Raw genomic sequence first — 17,799 nt, 5'->3', positions numbered from 1 at the left:
TAAAATACCCGCATTCGGATCTTTGCCGAAATCGAATTAATAAAATTAACTGAAGTATCGATGGAATTGTCAGGAGCAATCCACTGGGTTAATGTTTTGCTGATCTGTTGTAGAGATCAGTGAAGAAAGCAAATCTTTTGAGGGAAACAATATGGCCACCAGTGTACTTCCGGTGGCTTTAGAACCGCTTGACAAACACCTCTCCAGTTAGTATAGAGATCAGTGGCCGTTGCGCGGATCCACATCTCGTAATCAAATCCATTGGAATATTTGTTTTCGGAATGACGGTTTTTTCACACCGCACGGTTCAAACGCTGGAAGGAAATCACGTGATCTCGACGCTCTCGCTCCACCATTCCTGCCGTTCTTCACAAAATAAATCCAATATTTCTCCAAAGATACACAAAATAAATACAGCACATCAGGATTGTTTAACAGCAGAATATCGAGGGAGATTCGCTGCTGCAATGGAGGTGGCGGACGGGCGGCCATTTCGAGGAAATTTTCGATTTTTGCAAAACGGGCCCACTGATGTACAAATGGGATGCCAGTTTAAATGGGGATTTTTCTTAATTTTTAAGTTATCGCTTCTCGGCCTCTCAAGGCTAAGATCAAGTGTAGTATCTGTTCTTATCAGTTTAATAGCTGATATGGCCCGCAATGCGGGTCTAGTCTATTAAATGGATTTTTGGTAGTGGGGGTTGGATTAGGGGCTTGCTCCATCCACCCCATGCATCGACCTGGTATTGCAGTACCTCCTGGAACGGTGCACCCCCTTTGGGGGAACCTTGAAACAAAGAAAAGATTCTTAAAACAAAAACGTTTTTAGAAATGTAGTTTTCGTTTTTAACTTGAGATGGGCCAATTAATGGGGGTGTCGACCCACCATGCTAGCATTCTGTAGACCAAGTGATGGGGGAGGGGCCATTTTATATTCTGTTGGACCAGGTAATGGGGGATGGGGGGTCTAATATTCTGTCGACCAAGTAATGGGGGGTGTGGGGTCTAATATTCTGTATAATATTCTGTAACTGTCTGCCTACGAATGCTGCCATACACCGGTGGAACCCCTCCTGCCCAATCAAGTGCCGGCGGTGTGATTATCCTCGAGAGACTCTGGCACACATCGTGGACCACTGTCTCCCGAGCATGATGCCCATCCGTCGCCGGCACAATATGATCCAGAACCGCCTGGTCAAGGCCATTTGTCATGGGGAAGTCTTTGTTGACCAACACGTCCCTGGTGATCCCTCCCCACGTGAAAGACCTGATATCACTGTGGTGGAGGGAAACAAGATCACCATTGTGGATGTGGCTGTCCCCTTTGACAATGGCCCTGATGCCCTCACTGCCTGTGCAACGGCCAAACAAGAAAAATATTCAGAGTTGCGCCGAGCATTGGCAGCGGAGGGCAAGGACGTCCAGGTGTGCGGGTTTGTGGTTGGGGCGTTGGGGTCGTGGTTCGTAGGCAATGAGTCTGCCCTGAATCGTTTGGGGTTTTCACGACCTTACCGCAGACTGATGAGAAGATTGTGTTGTATTGACGCAATTAAGGGATCGCGAGATACTGTATATACATTGAACATATGTCGGGCCACCGTCAGTATGCCGAGGGAGCCTGATTGTCTTGTCTTGTCTTGTATTTGTTGATGTTTGTTTTTAATTGTGTCGTTTTTAATCACATGAGTCCTTTTTTTTGTTTACTGTGTGGCCAAAATGTCGAGGAGCGAGTGTCTATAATAGATTGGTCCTGCGATTTTTAAACCTGGCTTGGGGCCTTTTATTGGACCCTGGATGATGTTTCGGAAGTTTCCGGGGTTCCTTTCTCCTTTTATTTTACATTTGATTCCCCCATTTGTGGGGAAATTTTTATTGATTATTTAAACATACATATTTTGGCTTTGTGCCCCTTATTGGACCCTGGATGATCTTCTGGAAATTTCCGGGGTCCCCTTTCTCTTTTTTATTTGTTTACCCCTTTGGTGGGGGAAATTTTAAATTTTTTAAACGTTGTGTTTTGATTTTAAATTTTTTTAATAAATCTGTTCTTATCAGTTTAATAGCTGATATGGCCCGCAATGCGGGTCTAATCTATTAAATGGATTTTTGGTAGTGGGGGTTGGATTAGGGGCTTGCTCCGTCCACCCCATGCATCGACCAGGTATTGCAGTACCTCCTGGAACGGTGCACCCCCTTTGCGGAACCTGGAAAACAAAGAAAAGATTGTTAAAGCAAAAATTCTTCCAAACCAGAGAACTGGTGAAATCGGCTCAATGCACCTGGTTATGCAGAGTGAAATGGGGTTAATGCACCTGTTTATGCATGGTGAAATGGGGTTAATGTACCTGGCTATGCATGGTGAAATGGGGTTAATGTACCTGGCTATGCAAGGTGAAATGGGGTTAATGTACCTGGCTATGCATGGTGAAATAGGGTTAATGCACCGGGTTATGCATGGTGAAATGGGGTTAATGCACCGGGTTATGCATGGTGAAATGGGGTTAATGCACCTGGCTACGTATGGTGAAATGGGTGTTAATGTCCCTATCTCTGTATGGTGAAATGGGGTTAATGTCCCTATCTCTGTATGGTGAAATGGGGTTAATGCACCTGGCTATGTATGGTGAAATGGGTGTTAATGTCCCTATCTCTGTATGGTGAAATGGGGTTAATGCACCTGGCTATGTATGGTGAAATGGGGTTAATGCACCTGGCTACGTATGGTGAAATGGGTGTTAATGTCCCTATCTCTGTATGGTGAAATGGGGTTAATGTCCCTATCTCTGTATGGTGAAATGGGGTTAATGCACCTGGCTATGTATGGTGAAATGGGGTTAATGCACCTGGCTACGTATGGTGAAATGGGGTTAATGTCCCTATCTCTGCATGGTGAAATGGGGTTAATGCACCTGGCTATGTATGGTGAAATGGGGTTAATGCACCTGGCTATGTATGGTGAAATGTGGTTAATGTCCCTATCTCTGCACGGTGAAATGTGGCTGGAAGGATGGCCTCCGTACCCACACTCGCCCCTCACCCGTCTAACTGCGATCCTGGCATCACAACTGCTGGCGTTAGTTGGAGATCCCACGGTGTCCTTCACGAAGAGTCGGCAAGCTATTGCCGGCACCCTGGAACAAAATACAAATTCCTGCACTAATCTTAATCGAAGCCGCGCCAGCCGGTTCGTGGCAGACTTGAGCCAAACCTCCCCGGCCAGCCCCGCAAGAACGTGAAAATAAATGTGACCGTTAAGAAGTTGTCTGATGGAGGTGAAATTATCAGGTGATGTCAAAGAATATTAGACCACCCCACCCCCAATTACTTGGCCTACAGAGTATTAGACCCCCCACCCCCAATTACTTGGCCTACAGAATATTAGACTCCCCTCCCCCATTTCATGGTCTACAGAATATTAGACCTCCCCCACCCCCATTACTTGGCCTACAGAATATTAGACCCCCTCCCAAATTACTTGGCCTACAGAATATTAGACCCCCCCACTACTTGGCCTACAGAATATTAGACTCCCCTCCCCCATTACTTGGTCTACAGAATATTAGACCCCCACACCCCCCATTACTTGGTCGACAGAATATTAGACCCCCCATCCCCCATTACCTGGTCCAACAGAATATAAAATGGCCCCTCCCCCATCACTTGGTCTACAGAATGCTAGCATGGTGGGTCGACACCCCCATTAATTGGCCCATCTCAAGTTAAAAACGAAAACTACATTTCTAAAAACGTTTTTGTTTTAAGAATCTTTTCTTTGTTTCAAGATTCCCCCAAAGGGGGTGCACCGTTCCAGGAGGTACTGCAATACCAGGTCGATGCATGGGGTGGATGGAGCAAGCCCCTAATACAACCCCCACTACCAAAAATCCATTTAATAGACTAGACCCGCATTGCGGGCCATATCAGCTATTAAACTGATAAGAACAGATACTACACTTGATCTTAGCCTTGAGAGGCCGAGAAGCGATAACTTAAAAATTAAGAAAAATCCCCATTTAAACTGGCATCCCATTTGTACATCAGTGGGCCCGATTCGCAAAAATCGAAAATTTCCTCGAAATGGCCGCCCGTCCGCCACCTCCATTGCAGCAGCGAATCTCCCTCGATATTCTGCTATTAAACAATCCTGATGTGCTGTATTTATTTTGTGTATCTTGGGAGAAATATAGGATTTATTTTGTGAAGATCAACAGGAATGGCGGAGAAGAGCAGCAAGATCACGTGATTTCCTTCCATCGTCAGAACCTCGCGCTGTGTGGAAAAACTCGGCATTCCGGAACGAGATTCCAATGGAATTTGTACTTTAGACCCTTCACGTGATTACGTCTACCATATGAGTGTCTTTGTACATTTGTACGTTTGTATGTTTGTTCGTTTGTATGTTTGTACAGATGTCTGATGTCTGTTCCCCTTCATAATGGTAGGGTTTAAAGGCTTTGAGTAAGGTTTTAGTAGGGATTTGAGGAGGGTTTTAAACGCCAATCTTTTAACACCACTGTGTATTTACTATGGTAAAAAACCCAGAAGATCCAAAATACCCCATGTTGTGAAAATCAAGATACAACAACAACCCAAAAGGTAGGTTTAATCGTAATTCGTTCTCAGCAGCATCTAGAGAGAAACCAATAAACATTGTATTAATATTACATACAGGTGAATACAGGTGCGGACAGGTGGTATGACTATAAAAGCTTTGATACATATAGCAGAATCGTTACCTTTCTATGGAAGCCCAGAGAAGCTCTAGAGTTACATCGCTAGAGTTACATCGCGGTGATGGATCTACATCGCCTGTCCGCGCTGATATATATATAGGAACCGAGAAAGGGTCGCGTAGCGGCCATGAGGCGAATAACATCAGTGTCGTAACTTGGATGACGATTTCATCACATTCTCCCCGTGCGTAGATCCTAACTCGGCGGTGAAGAACAGCAGACACATACAGAGGAATACATAGGAATGCAAAGAACGAAATACATTGGAAAGATGTCACTGCCGGTCGAACGTCCAAGGGGCCATCAATCCCGATGGCAGGGTTACTGCATTTCAGCCTGTTAGCCTGGTTAGCAATCAATCCCCAGCTATAGATATATCGAGGAGGAAGTCCCAGTCAAGAAGATATCGGACCGAGCAAGCAGTGGTCATCCCAGGGAGAAGACGTTGAGCCCGTGGGTAGCAGTAGTCTTCCTGTGGGGTAGTCTGAGTAAATAAGTGTACCTCGTTGAACAGTGAGGAACGGCACAGTAGCTAGATGGATAAGGTGTACCTTTGCGATTCGCAACTCATTACATAAGGTGTGCCATGACGAAGAGCGACTGTCCATACGACGCAATGCAACGCATTACAGGCAGATGTGTCGGTGTGGCAGATGTGTAATTCAGTAAACCATAACAGTAAGTAAGTAAACCATTACAGTAGGTCTGTACCCGCCCTGGCTCCCAAGGGTACATACGCAGTACAAGCGCATGTTGCGGCACGCGAATCTACCGTTGGCAGCGATCGCACGAGTCACGAGCGGCCTCTGAAGGCTGCCTGGACGACCGGCATGGCCGATTACGACGACGCACAAACGGCCGAAACGCGCCTCTCCAGCGAAGAGCGCAGGACCGCCGGGATGCATATGGCAAGCTTGTCCAGCTGCACCGCGCGCGCGGAGGATCGGAGAAGATCGGCAGACCGAGAGAGTCCCGGCTGGACAAACCATGTTTGTCCCAGCGTCGTCCCGGATCGTTATGATTGATTGTCATGATTGTCATGATTGTCATGCTAGATGTCCCGGATGGATTGGCCATCCCGGATGTCCGACCGATCCATCCAGTTAACGCCATCGTTGCATGGCACGGATCCAGCCGGACCGCGGATGGATCGACCATCCACGGACGCAATGGCACAGAGATGGCCTGGATGGATTGGCCCAGAGACCCAAAGACAGCCATCGCCCCGGATGGGCATCCATCCACGGATGTCCGACCAATCCATCCATTCAACACATGGAATGGCTCGGATCGACCATCCATGGACTCAAAGTCACGCTCAAAGACACCAAGGCATCCATGGTCGCCATCCTCTGGGCCGCCTCTGGGCCGCCTCCGGCGCCCGGCAATACCGCAGTGCAGCTCATTGAGGCTGCATTGGGAGGGAGAGGTGTACACTAATTGATTGATTAATTGTATAATTAAAATCAATAAAAGATTATCACAAAATATTTTCATAATCAATTGGCTCATCGCATAACTAAACCACAAGGGGCGAGGAGGGAGTCGCCATACCGGACGGCACCCGGGCGAGCAACAAGAACCTCCCGGGCCCCCACAAGAGTCGAGGTGGCCCGATCACAGGGAGGGGCCATGTCGAGAAAAGGTCGCAGGGGCCATGGGTCACGGTGTACCCCAGAAAACTATCCATCGTGCGTAGGGAGTATGTGCACGTATCCTCGTGCATAGTTAAGTGAGACCAGCGCGACCTCAAGGAAGCGCGGCAGATTAGCAACATAGTGAAGTGAGACCAGCGCGACCTCAAGGAAGCGCGGCAGATTAGCAACATGGTCATATCCCTTGGACATACTATCCACAAACCGCAAGAATATTGAGGTAGACGAAACATCTGTTAAGGAGGTGGCTGCAGCGCGCTGCATACCGAAGACAGACGACCTTCACAGTCTGGGTCAGGCTGAGTCACAGTCAGACTGGGGCAGAGGGAAATGGAATCAGACGAGGCGTCTCGCAGTCTCGAAATGTACGAGGCAAGAGCTCTGTCCGATAACAACGAGCCCAGAGTCAAGGGCTAGCAGGCAGTACGGTGTCCCCGTTACATGCGCAGGTGACAAGGGAGTCGGGCGCGACGCTCAATGTCACCATTTCACGAGGTCACCGTGTACTCCCTAAACGGTGCTGGCGCGCGACCCTGAGGGAGCGCCGCGTTACGTTGTTCACGTCGTTACGTAAAGGTCAATTGGTACGTAGTTATCAAGGTACATTGAAAGGTAAACGAATCCCCGATGAGATCGCGGGAAGCACGCCATTACGTTAATGACGCCGTGAAGCGAACGCGTGATATAGTCGATGACGTCATCAATTAGGTCGGGCGGGTTTGACGGCGAGTTCTAGCTGAGCGGTATCCCCAGACGGAGTACAGTAGCACACCGAAATCAAACGTCTCGCGTGCAGCAGCATTCGAGCGAGCTCGAGATCGGCATACGGCATACGAACCTGGCCGACGGTGAAAGTAACATCTAGGGCGCACCGCGTACGAGGGAAACCGAAAGTTGAGCTCGGCCTGTTGATCCAGTGCGGGTGAGCCCGCCGAGTCGAGGGGCGAGCACGCCGAGTCGAGATGGCGAGCATGCTTGGCAGCGATAGACTGCACGACTAAGGAGCGAATACATATAACGCCCTGAAGTAGCATCTCATTTGAGGTGCATTGAGCATGAAGGATGAAGAGGGGCCTTTCGGTCCGTCAAGCCTGCTCTACACCAACACCACATTAACTCAATCCAACAGCTTATCAAATTAAATTAATTGGGTGAAACGCGGGGTGTGAAAAAGGAATGATAGCATTCGGTCCACATACATTCCATGCACAGCATGTTTACAATGGTCGCAGGTGTTTAACGAAAACGCCGTTTGAGAGCGGGAACACCAAATCAAGTAAAACAAAGGACGAAGAAGAACGAAGAAGAACGAACGAAGAACTACACATGGTAGCCAGGTATACGAACAACCATCATAAGCAGAACCCGAGTGCCGTGAAAGGCTATGAAGGTCCCGCTCGACGTCCTTAGTGTTACATATTTATGTGAATGTATGTAAATTACCATTCAGGTCTTTGCTTATCCGTGTATAGTAGATTAAGGGTTGTTGTGGTTGGAGGGTCAGGAGCCCTTCTGAAAAAGTGTCCGGAAACGGAAGTGACCGGAAACGGAAGAGGAAAAGACACGAGGAAGAAAGCGACGAGTAGTATTCTTCCTCGCCCCGCTCCGACGAAAGGTGGGATCGACCTTGCGCTGCGTGGAAAAGCGGCGTTCCGAAGCCCGTCTGGCGAGAGGAATTACCGGGACGTGTACCTGCCCGGTGGAGACGTCAAGTTGACGTGGGGCCGTGCATCGACCCCGCGTCTGGCACCGTTCGCGGCACCGTCTAAACAGACGTGTGCGGGTCGCACCTTGGGGCCTAACGCGCCTTGCAAGCGGCGTGGGGCTTTTGGCTTGCTCTACCGTACCCGCTTCGCGTGGCCACGAGGGGCTGCAGCCACGGTGCCTGGTACGATACCTGCCCGGTGGAAAAACGTCCACCCGGGGTTCGTTCAACCGCCCGAGTGCGGCGACGCCGACCAGTATCTTGGTCAGGAGGGGCCCAGAGACATTGTGAGGAGCAGAGACCAAAAGGGGGTCGTGAGTACCGAAGTGAACACACATATATAAGATGGCCATCTTAATCATATAGGGGATTGATTGTGGATTGGGAATTGTTGATGGGGGTTTGCTATTGATTGCTCGGGGAAAATCTCCGTGGTTGTATCATTGAAATTGTATGGTGTCATTACCATTGAAATATATCCTTGAACATCAGTTTTCTCTTGGGTGGAATTCATATGGATTGCGTGGCGAAAGCGCATATATAATACAACTTTCTGGCGAAGTTCCTCTCACGGTCCGGGGGTCACCGAGACCAGGTATTCACCGAGGGGATCACGTAACAGAATTGGGGGCTCGTCCAAATTACGATTACGCAATTGGGTCTACGTCCGGGATCTAAAAGTGTATTTGTATAAAATAATAAAATAATATTTTTATTAATTAAAATTTATTAATTAAGTATTAATTGGAAAATTTTTGGGGAAATTGGGGTAAAGTCTTGGGTGAAGGTTAACAGGTGTTAACGATAGTCACCATGGCGTTTGTGGCACAGAACTTTGCGGTAACACCGAGTGAGGCACAGTTCCGAGCGTTACTAAAGTCGGACCTCTTGAAATTGGCCAAACATTTTAACTTGGAGGTCCGAACTAATTTGAGGAAGGCAGAGTTGCAGGCCACGGTGATACAATCTATGGTGGGATTAGGAACATGGGACGAGTTAGCCTGGGAGTGGCTACCCGAAGAACCAGAAGACGTTGAGCTCCGGAAACTGGAGTTGCAATTACGGAGCCAGGAACGGATTAAAGAAGAAGAAAGGAAAGCAGAAAAGGAAAGAGCAGAAGAAGAAAGGAAAGCAGAAAAGGAAAGAGCAGAAGAAGAAAGGAAAGCAGAAGAGAGGAGAGAAGAGAAACAAGCAGAGGAAAGGAGAGGGGAACGAGAACTCCAGGAAAGGTTAAAAGAAGAGGAAAGGAAAGCAGAAGCGAGGAGAGAAGAGAAACAAGCAGAGGAAAGGAGAGTGGAAAGAGAACTCCAGGAAAGGTTAGAAGGGAGAAAAGCAGAGGAGAGGAGAGCTGCAAGGGACCTCGAAGCAGAGGAGAGAAAAGCAGAAAGGGAATTAAAGGAACGTGACATGGAGCTTCAGCAAGAAATTAAATTCAAGGAGCTGGAGTTAATGAGAGAACGGGGAGAGGCACCACCCTTGCTGACGGGGTCGACACCTAACCAGAAAACCTGGGATGTGGGCAGACATGTGAGGCTGGTTCCACCGTTCAGTGAAAAGGAAGTCGCGAAATTTTTTCCACACTTTGAGAAAGTGGCTCGACAATTAAACTGGCCGGAGGAGGCCTGGACCATACTCGTGCAAAGTGTGCTGGTGGGGAAAGCTCAGGAAATTTATTCGGCGCTACCAATGGACCAATGTGCAGATTATGAGGTACTGAAGAAGCACATCCTCAAAGCCTATGAGTTGGTTCCGGAAGCTTACAGGCAAAAATTCAGGAATGCCAGGAAGAGGGAGAGTGAGACCCATGTGGAGTTTGCCAGAGTGAAAGAAAACATGTTTGATCGGTGGTGTGAGTCAAAAGGAGTCGGGAAAGACTTCGAAACATTGCGTGACTTGATCCTGGTGGAGGAATTCCAGCAGTGTGTCCACGAGGACATCAAAGTGTACCTGCAGGAAAAGAAAGTACCAAAGTTGTGGGACGCAGCCACCATGGCAGATGATTATGCCTTAACCCACCGAATAGGGGTCCACAAACCTAACTCCTCGCCTAGACTTCAGCAGGGGAGTTATGGAACACCCGGTGCGGAGAACGACCTTACATGGCGGCGGCCTCGAGATGACTATGGGGACAACTATGATACCCCACCTGTTCGAAATCAGAGGGATGCGGGCCCAAGACAAACTTATAGTTCGGGGGGCCCGAGGCAGACCACGAGTTTTTCCTCCGGGCCTACTTGCGCTTTTTGCAAGAAACCGGGACACTTGATGTCCAGTTGTTACCGCATGAACAGGGAAGACCCAGAGCGGAGTCCGACTATTACGACTCCAAATGCAATGGCCATTGTGAGAAATCGCCATCAAAAGGGTTACCAACCATTTATTTCAGAGGGGTTTGTGTCACGGGATGGAGCCTCGACTAACCGGAGACCGGTTAGGATATTGAGGGACACAGGGGCACATCAATCTTTAATGCTTGAAGGCATTTTGCCATGGTCCGAGGAGACGGCAACGGGGAATAGTGTTCGTTTACAGGGGATCGGGGGCGGTGTTAGTGCTCCACTTCATGTCATCCATTTGGAGTCCGATTTGGTGTCAGGACCGGTCACCGTCGGTTTACAAGCCACGCTTCCTGTAGAGGGTGTCTCTGTGGTTATCGGGAATGATTTGGCCGGGGGTCAAGTTTATGGTAACCTGAGGGTTGGTAAAGAGCCCAGCAGGGAAAATAACACCACACCAGCTCGGGATGGCGACAAAAGTGCCAAGTTATTTGTAGGGGGACTGAACTTCAAAACAGAGGAAGAAGTTCTGACCTCTGTCTTCAACAGATATGGGCCGCTGGTGAAGGTGCGGTTGGTAAGAGACAGTTGCGTTTGCAACAGTCAAGAGGGTTCGGCTTTGTCACGTTTGCCAGCACAAAAGACGCCAGAGAGGCAGAGAAGAATTGGAATGGCAAGGATTTGGAGGGTCGGACCATAACAGTAGGGAAGGCATTTCGTAGGCGTCGAGAGGTCTACAGGAGAGGACAACTGGGCGGTAGTTTTGGGGGTGGCCGCAATCAATATTATTATGGAGGCTCCCTGAGTTACAGCAGCTCCCGAAGGAAGGATTGTCAAAGTAGTGGCCGAGAAGGAGACCGCTATTCATGGGACTACAGGGACAAGTGGTCCCACCATAATTATTAGGGAAGTTCTGAGAAGTTGAAGCACTGAATGCGGCGGAGCCGCCGAGCCAAGATTCCTACACGGATTAACCGTGAACGCCATTCCTAAAGGCGTCCATGTAGTGAACTTTCATGCACGGACTAACCGTGAACTCCACGTTCCTCAAGGCGCCCATGTAGAGAACTTTCCTGCACGGACTAACCGTGAACTCCACGTTCCTAAAGGCATCCATGTAGTGAATACTCGGCTTGGCCTCCCGGAAAAAGTGCTATCGAGTGGTTTAACTTTGGATCTTTGATCAACCCCTTAACCTTCATTCACAAGAAACTGACGGTCAAAGTCAGAGGGTCATGAGATGGAGTTTGATTTGGCAGGGACAATGTCGTGGCGGACGCTTTGTCCAGATTGAGTTAATCTGGGGGGGGGGGGGGGGGGGGGTTGAGTTATCTGGTTTGTTTCTCCAAATTGGCCGGCAAAGAAAGTTTTCGCTGGGTTCAAACTTTCTTTCTTGAAGGGGGGGAGTGTTACATATTTATGTGAATGTATGTAAATTACCATTCAGGTCTTTGCTTATCCGTGTATAGTAGATTAAGGGTTGTTGTGGTTGGAGGGTCAGGAGCCCTTCTGAAAAAGTGTCCGGAAACGGAAGTGACCGGAAACGGAGGAGGAAAAGACACGAGGAAGAAAGCGACGAGTAGTATTCTTCCTCGCCCCGCTCCGACGAAAGGTGGGATCGACCTTGCGCTGCATGGAAAAGCGGCGTTCCGAAGCCCGTCTGGCGAGAGGAATTACCGGGACGTGTACCTGCCCGGTGGAGACGTCAAGTTGACGTGGGGCCGTGCATCGACCCCGCGTCTGGCACCGTTCGCGGCACCGTCTAAACAGACGCGTGCGGGTCGCACCTTGGGGCCTAACGCGCCTTGCAAGCGGCGTGGGGCTTTTGGCTTGCTCTACCGTACCCGCTTCGCGTGGCCACGAGGGGCTGCAGCCACGGTGCCTGGTACGATACCTGCCCGGTGGAAAAACGTCCACCCGGGGTTCGTTCAACCGCCCGAGTGCGGCGACGCCGACCAGTATCTTGGTCAGGAGGGGCCCAGAGACATTGTGAGGAGCAGAGACCAAAAGGGGGTCGTGAGTACCGAAGTGAACACACATATATAAGATGGCCATCTTAATCATATAGGGGATTGATTGTGGATTGGGAATTGTTGATGGGGGTTTGCTGTTGATTGCTCGGGGAAAATCTCCGTGGTTGTATCATTGAAATTGTATGGTGTCATTACCATTGAAATATATCCTTGAACATCAGTTTTCTCTTGGGTGGAATTCATATGGATTGCGTGGCGAAAGCGCATATATAATACAACTTTCTGGCGAAGTTCCTCTCACGGTCCGGGGGTCACCGAGACCAGGTATTCACCGAGGGGACCACGTAACACTTAGACATTCATCCGTGCTGCGACGAGTCCTCGCATGGTGCCAAGCGAGCCTCCATTGAGGCGATTCCGGGCAGCGGAGTTCGCCGGCCTCGGGAAGTAGCCACATGCAGGTGGGATTGCGACGGCCGCGATCAGAATCGCCGGCCTCACAGAGTGGGGCCCGCGAGAGGAACCGCATGCAAAGGGGTTCATCCAGCGAAGATGCGGCGCGCGCAACTGGCGCGTCATGCATTGTAGTGATTACAACCAGCGACGGTGCGGCGCGTGACTCGCGCGTAAGAGGGGTTCCGACGAGCAGCGATAGGAATCGCCGGCGTTGGGCCGCAGAGAGGGCCCGCGATGGGTGCCACGTGTGGCTTCGCATAGGAGGTGATTCCGAGCAACGTTCGGCTTCGCGGCGAGGAGGTGCTCGGAAGCAGGATGGGATCGCGGGCCTCCCAGAGTATTAGCACGCGATGGGTGCAGTGCAAGACGATTCGCGTGGAGGAGGTGGTTCCACCGAGTATCGAGTGGTCGGAGTGAGCCGATCGTGACGGCGTGATTCCGACGAGCAGTGCGCGATTCGCGCGGAGGAGAAGGGCCACCGAGTAGTGAGTGGTCGGAGTGAGCCGGTCGTGACGGCGTGATTCCGACGAGCAGTGCGCGATCCGCGCGGAGGAGATGGGCCACCGAGTAGCGAGTGGTCGGAGTGAGCCGGTCGTGACGGCGTGATTCCGACGAGCAGTGCGCGATTCGCGCGGAGGTGATGGTTCCACCGAGTAGCGAGTGGTCGGAGTGTGCCGGCCGTGTGGAGGCATGGCCGACATGGGAGATGTGATCACTCGCGTGGGAATCTCAACTCGGACCGAGGCACGCATATCTAGGATGAATCCCTCGGACGGAGCCGTTAGCGCTTCCGAGCTGCGATCGGACGGGTAGGCCGGCGGCTCCAAGCGGGTCCGTCGTTCCGACGGGGTTTCGGCCGCAGGACGTTGCCCAGTAGCATCGTTCTCCAGGCATCGAGCCGGAGTCCGTCACGCCTGCTCTGGCGTACGGGTCTCAGGAGAGCAGGTCGCGCTTTGACGACGCGGTCCCGCGAAAAGGCTTGTGACGTCCCATCTTTCGAGGCAGGCCGGCAGCGAGAGTAGTCGGAGCTCCGTTGCTGGAGCTAGCTCGACGGGTCCTCCGCTGGGCATTCTTCTCCGAGGCGAGCAGTGCAGGAGCGATGTCAGGAGAGGAATTACGATTAAGTGTTGTGAAAATCAAGATACAACAGCAACCCAAAAGGTAGGTTTAATCGTAATTCGTTCTCAGCAGCATCTAGAGAGAAACCAATAAACATTGTATTCATATTACATACAGGTGAATACAGGTGCGGACAGGTGGTATGACTATAAAAGCTTTGATACATATAGCAGAATCGTTACCTTTCTATGGAAGCCCAGAGAAGCTCTAGAGTTACATCGCTAGAGTTACATCGCGGTGATGGATCTACATCGCCTGTCCGCGCTGATATATATATATAGGAACCGAGAAAGGGTCGCGTAGCGGCCATGAGGCGAATAACATCAGTGTCGTAACTTGGATGACGATTTCATCACACCCCATAGACATAAAAGACCCAAAAAACCCCGAGGACTCAAATGACCCAGAGAACCCAAAATACCCAAAAGACTCCAAGGACCCCAAAAACCCAGAGAACCCAAAAGACGCAGAGGACCCAAAAGACTACAAGGACCCAAAAAGACCACATGGACCCAAAAGACTCAAAGGACCCAAAAGACCGAGATGACCCAAAATACCCCGAGAACTCAAAAGGCCCCAAAGACCTAAAATAACCTGAGGACCCAAAAGACCCGGAGGACCCATAACACATCGAGGACCCAAAAGACCCAGAGGACCAAAAATACGTAAAAGAACAGTATTTACATTAATTACATTGGAACTGTAGACGATGGCTTGCATAACAAGCCTCAAGGGCGGTGTACAGAATCGTTTTTTTTTTAAATAACAATAAATACAAGGCGCAGGGAGGTTAAATTTGCTGCACATGATGTGCAGCAGGTGCAGAGTATAACGAGTGTTAATTTACATCTGTAGCATGTCTAATAAATAAAGAAGATATAAGCAATCTGACACCAGGCCGAGGCTTCAGACTTTGGCACGCTCACGAGACTGAACTGTCGAATAAACTGTTCCAATCCGTCATTGTTGACGGGCTTTTTACGAATAATAATATGTCAGGGATGATCGACAGAGCACTGTGTGAGCTTCTACTACATACAAGTCTCGAGTGAGGCCATTGTTGGATTTCGGAAGTCCAGCATGGAATCCATCTTACTAATCCCATAGAAAAATACATTGTTCTATTGGGATTGAGTTCAGCATTGAATGCGAAGGATGATCCCTCATATTAAATTGGGTGAAGAGGGATGCCATATTAAATGACACAATTAAAATTGTTTTTAACTTAGAAGGTGTGGGTTATGATGTGTAAATAAAGGTGGAAAAGTCTGATTTCATGCAATTTAAATCCAGGGTATAAGGCAACAAAAGGTGAAAATATTGAAAGAGGGTGGAGACTTTCTATGGGTTCTGTATTTCATTCAAAAATCTTCTAAGAAACTGCCAGACAGATCCAGACAAAACTCACCACGAGGAATCGGGACCATGCCCTCCTCTCCTTCCTCCAGCCTCCTTCCGTCCTCCTCTCCTTCGTCCTGTCCTCTCTCTCCGTCCTCCTCTCCTCCCTTCATCCTCTACCCCTCCCTCCGTCCTCCTCCTCTCTTCCCCCCGCCCGTCCTCCTCTCCTCAATCCAGCCTCACCCTATCAATCTTTCCTCCCCTCCTCAATCCGTCCTCCTCTCCTCCCTCTGTCCATCCTCCTCTCCTCCCTCCGTCTTCCTCTTCTCATCTCCGTCCAGCTGCCTCTCTCCCTCAGTTCTCCTCGCCTCCGTCCTCCTGTCATCTCACTGTCCTCCCCTCCTCAATCCGCCCTCCCCTCCTCTCCTCTGTCCAATCTTCCCTCTGTCCTCCTCTCCTCTGTCCTATCTTCCCTCTGTCCTCCTCTCCTCTGTCCAATCTTCCCTCTGTCCTCTCCTCTGTCCTATCTTCCCTCTGTCCTATCTTCCCTCTGTCCTCCTCTCCTCTGTCCCATCTTCCCTCTGTCCTATCTTCCATCTGTCCTATCTTCCCTCTGTCCTCCTCTCCTCTGTCCCATCTTCCCTCTGTCCTCCTATCCTCCGTCCTCCTCCCCTCTGTCCTATCTTCCCTCTGTCCTCCTCTCCTCTGTCCTCCTCTCCTCTGTCCTATCTTCCCTCTGTCCTCCTCTCCTCTGTCCTATCTTCCCTCTGTCCTCCTCTTCTCTGTCCCATCTTCCCTCTGTCCTCTTCTCTGTCCTATCTTCCCTCTGTCCTCCTCTCCTCTGTCCGATCTTCCCTCTGTCCTCTCCTCTGTCCTATCTTCCCTCTGTCCTATCTTCCCTCTGTCCTCTTCTCTGTCCCATCTTCCCTCTGTCCTCCTATCCTCCTCCCCTCTGTCCAATCTTCCCTCTGTCCTCCTCTCCTCTGTCCTATCTTCCCTCTGTTCTCCTCTCCTCTGTCCTATCTTCCCTCTGTTCTCCTCTCCTCTGTCCTATCTTCCCTCTGTCCTCCTCTCCTCTGTCCTATCTTCCCTCTGTCCTCCTCTCCTCTGTCCTATCTTCCCTCTGTCCTCCTCTCCTCTGTCCCATCTTCCCTCTGTCCTATCTTCCATCTGTCCTATCTTCCCTCTGTCCTCCTCTCCTCTGTCCCATCTTCCCTCTGTCCTCCTATCCTCCGTCCTCCTCCCCTCTGTCCTATCTTCCCTCTGTCCTCCTCTCCTCTGTCCTCCTCTCCTCTGTCCTATCTTCCCTCTGTCCTCCTCTCCTCTGTCCTCCTCTTCTCTGTCCCATCTTCCCTCTGTCCTCTTCTCTGTCCTATCTTCCCTCTGTCCTCCTCTCCTCTGTCCGATCTTCCCTCTGTCCTCTCCTCTGTCCTATCTTCCCTCTGTCCTATCTTCCCTCTGTCCTCTTCTCTGTCCCATCTTCCCTCTGTCCTCCTATCCTCCTCCCCTCTGTCCAATCTTCCCTCTGTCCTCCTCTCCTCTGTCCTATCTTCCCTCTGTTCTCCTCTCCTCTGTCCTATCTTCCCTCTGTTCTCCTCTCCTCTGTCCTATCTTCCCTCTGTCCTCCTCTCCTCTGTCCTATCTTCCCTCTGTCCTCCTCTCCTCTGTCATATCTTCCTTCTGTCCTCCTCTCCTCTGTCCTATCTGCCCTCCGTCCTCCTCTCCTTTGTCCTATCTTCCCTCTGTCCTCCTCTCCTCTGTCCTATCTTCCCTCCGTCCTCCTCTCCTCTGTCATATCTTCCCTCTGTCCTCCTCTCCTTTGTCCCATCTTCCCTCCGGCCTCCTCTCTTCTGTCCCATCTTCCCTCTGTCCTCCTCTCCTCCCTCTGTCTTCCTCTCCTCTGTCCTATCTTCCTTCTGTCCTCCCCTCATCCGTCCTGTCTCCTCCCTCCGTGCTCTTCTCCTGCCTCCTCTTCGTGCCCGCTGTGCGTACATAATATATAGATAGATGCCCGCTTCTTGCTGAAAGCTCATGTGGCAAAGTGAGGGAATTTGGTTTGACTATTAAACAACCTCAACAAGTTTCTTATCAACCACAATGGCTGCTGCTGTAACAATGGTAACTTCCGGATAACAAGTAAAGATTATTGAGAATATGAAGTAAATGTTTCGTTGAAGGTGAGATGTCTGGAAAGATTGAGGTGAGATTGAGAAACTGCTCAAACAAACAAAAAAAGAAAGACATTGATAGAACACGATATTTATTTATTTATTTTGAAACTTTTGGCGCGGATTCTTGACGAACAATGGACACGTGGAGAGGTCGTGGCGGTCTCAGTCCGGTCCTGCTCTGGCTGAAGATCCTGGGTCTATCGGAGGAGTCTCTCCGAGCCGCGGTTACCTGTCTGGGGGTCGAGATCTTCGGAGCTCTCTGTGCCCGAGCCGAGCCCGCTCCGGTGAGAGATCGACTATGTTCATTGGCCGCACGAAAGTTCACCTACACCATGTACGCGGAACTCTGTCGGTACATGGAGTCGTTCCGTGC

The 17,799-nt window shown here is 50.2% G+C and overlaps 2 non-coding genes and 1 pseudogene across 2 annotated transcripts; 2 read left to right on the top strand and 1 right to left on the bottom strand.

Moving 5' to 3' along the window:
• Window positions 1-583: 583 nt before the first annotated feature.
• On the top strand, window positions 584-777 carry LOC137420191 (U2 spliceosomal RNA). The gene has a single exon (XR_010983160.2). It is a non-coding gene; the product is annotated as a U2 spliceosomal RNA (small nuclear RNA).
• A 1,239-nt stretch (window positions 778-2,016) lies between these two features.
• On the top strand, window positions 2,017-2,195 carry LOC137419665 (U2 spliceosomal RNA; annotated as a pseudogene).
• Window positions 2,196-3,792: 1,597 nt separating this feature from the next.
• On the bottom strand, window positions 3,793-3,986 carry LOC137420192 (U2 spliceosomal RNA). Its single transcript, XR_010983161.2, has one exon. It is a non-coding gene; the product is annotated as a U2 spliceosomal RNA (small nuclear RNA).
• Between the last annotated feature and the right edge of the window lie 13,813 nt (window positions 3,987-17,799).

The sequence above is a fragment of the Myxine glutinosa genome, chromosome 1, assembly GCF_964187855.1.
Source record: "Myxine glutinosa chromosome 1, kmMyxGlut1.1, whole genome shotgun sequence".
NCBI classification, from domain to species: domain Eukaryota; kingdom Metazoa; phylum Chordata; class Myxini; order Myxiniformes; family Myxinidae; genus Myxine; species Myxine glutinosa.
Note: the sequence above shows the minus strand (reverse complement) of the source record. Positions and strands in the feature narration are given on the sequence as shown.